This window comes from Kogia breviceps (genome assembly GCF_026419965.1).
Source record: "Kogia breviceps isolate mKogBre1 chromosome 20 unlocalized genomic scaffold, mKogBre1 haplotype 1 SUPER_20_unloc_8, whole genome shotgun sequence".
NCBI lineage: Eukaryota > Metazoa > Chordata > Mammalia > Artiodactyla > Physeteridae > Kogia > Kogia breviceps.
The window spans coordinates 157501-160000 of NW_026711574.1; the positions used below are offsets into that span (position 1 = coordinate 157501).

A 2500-nucleotide genomic window follows, 5' to 3' on the forward strand; every position below is an offset into this window, starting at 1 on the left:
ACGGGGACGGGAGAGGACGAGGGGAGAGGAGAGGAGAGGGGAGGGGAGAGGAGAGGAGAGCGGCGGACGGCGTGCGTGGAAGGCAGGGGTGGATGAGGACACGCGGCGGTCGCCCCCCGAACGCCGGACCCTCCTCCCACGTCTCCTTCCACGACCGACCGATTCCCAACTCTCTCCCTCTGTCTCTCTTCCCTCTGTCTCTCTCTCTCTCTCTCTCGACGCCAACGCAGCACACCATCCTCCACGCAGCCGCGAGACGCCCCCCGCCACGGCCAGCGACGGACGCCGTGCGCCCCCATCCACCACCGACAGACGCCCACGACGCGGGGCTCGGGGGCCGGCACGAAGCGCGGCGCGGCGCGGCCGCAGCCCGGGGGAAAGCGCGCGGCGGCGGACGACGCCGCGGCGTCCCGCGGGTCGCCGCCGGGGCACGCATCCCCGGGGCGCGGCCGCGCACGCAACGACTCGGCCTCGGGTCGGCCCGAGCCGCCCGCCCCGACACGGCGAAGGCGAGGGCGGCGGGGGGGCGGGCACGGACCCCGGACGCGCGCGGGTCAGGGCGCCGCGGAGGAGGCGGCCGGGCCGGGCCGGACCGTCGCCGGGACGCCGCCGGGGGCGGGCGGCGAACGACGGCGGAGCGGACGCGGCCCCAACACCACCAGCACCACGGGCCCCGGCCGCGAGGGCGCGGGACCGTCCCCGCCCACCGGCACACAGCCCCGGGGGTACGCCCAGGGACCGCTTGCGGCGCGAGGGCGCTTCCCGAAGGGGACCGACCGCGGAGGCCACGGCCAGGGCCTCGTCGCGAGCTCTCTCTCTTCCCTTCTCGCGGGCAGCGGGGCCCCCGTGGCCTCGGCACGAGGGGCGCCGCGTCTGCACTTAGGGGGACAGAGGGCCCCGGACACGGGGCCCTGCGAGGAAACCCCCAGCCGCGCCACCCCGGGAAGGCGCGCGCGCGCGCGCACCCCGGGGGGGCGATTGATCGTCAAGCGACGCTCAGACAGGCGTAGCCCCGGGAGGAACCCGGGGCCGCAAGTGCGTTCGAAGTGTCGATGATCAATGTGTCCTGCAATTCACATTAATTCTCGCAGCTAGCTGCGTTCTTCATCGACGCACGAGCCGAGTGATCCACCGCTAAGAGTCGTACGAGTTTGGTTTCTCTGGGTTTCGGCGGGGTCCCCCGCCGGTGGCACGGCACATTCCCCCACGGAGGGGGGGGTTGCCTCTGGCCGGCCAAGTCAGACGAGACAGAAAACAGCAGACCGGAGCGGGGCCGGAAGGTTTCACGACGGGGCGCCCGGCACCGACCCGCAAGACGGGGCGGGCTCGGACACCCCACAGGCGCCCGGGGGGTTCCCACCTGCGCACACACACACACCCCCCCGTCAGGGACGCGGGGCGCGCACGCGCGCGGGCACACGGGACCCGGCCCCGCACCACGGCCGCCGGGTAGCCCCCTCCCGACGGCCGCGGCGGCGGGGAGGGCCGGCGTGGCGCGGCGCGCGGCGCCCCGGCCCCGCGGGGGCGGGGGCGGAGGAAGCGGGGTCTGGGGGAGAAGGGAGGGGCCTCCCGACTCCCCGCGGGCCCGACCGCCCCGACCCCAAGGCGGACGGGCGACCCCCCCATGGGTCTTTAAACCTCCGCGCCGGGACGCGCTAGGTACCTGGAGAGGGGGGAGGCGGGCGAGGCCGGGGAGGGGCAGGCGGAGCGCCCCACGCTCGCCGCCACCCCCGACGCCGACCGACACGCTCTCCGCCCGCGGCCGCCCGCAGCACGCGGGCCCCGGCGCTACCGGCCCGTGACTCGGGGGCGCCCCGGCCGGGCGACGGGCCCAACCGCCACACGGGACACCACCACGCCCACCGCCCGACGACGTCCCCACCGTGTCCCCGAAACCGGGCCTCGGAGACCTCCCCGCTCGCTCGCTCGCTCGCGCCCGGACGCGGCCCTCTCCTCTCCGCTCCTCTCCCGAACCCCGAACCCCCCCGCCCCCGGGGCCCCCTGACCCCTGCACCCGCCTCCCGGGCCCCCTGCTCGCCACCGCGGGCGTTCAGGGAGGCTTCAACGGGAGGCGCGGGGGGGGGCGAGCGGGCAGGGCGGGCACGCGGGGGGGAGGGCGGGAAAGGGAGAGAGCGAGAGACAAGAGCCGGACGGACGGACAGACGGACGGACGACGGAGGAGAGGCCCCGGGCTCGGAGGACAGGCAGAGGCGCCCGGCGAGGGGGCGGAGGGCCCGGAGCGGAGGACGGACGACCGGCGCGGGGGAACAACCGGTCCAGGGCCGGCGGCGGAAAGGCGGCGGGCGGGCGGGCGGGCGCGCGGGGGGCCCCCCACGGGGAGCCGCCACCGCCGCGCCGCGCCGCGCCACGGCCACGCCACCCATCCCGAGACGCACCGGGGGCCCCGCCCGTGCGGGGGCGGTCGCGGACAGTGGGGCGCGACCGGCGCCGGAGACGGAGGCGGCGCGGTGGGGGAGGCTCGGCACCCCACCCCACCCCC

The 2500-nt window shown here is 77.8% G+C and overlaps 1 non-coding gene across 1 annotated transcript; it reads right to left on the reverse strand.

Moving 5' to 3' along the window:
- Nucleotides 1–990: 990 nt before the first annotated feature.
- LOC131749494 (5.8S ribosomal RNA) lies at nucleotides 991–1143 on the reverse strand. The gene has a single exon (XR_009333558.1). It is a non-coding gene; the product is annotated as a 5.8S ribosomal RNA (ribosomal RNA).
- Between the last annotated feature and the right edge of the window lie 1357 nt (nucleotides 1144–2500).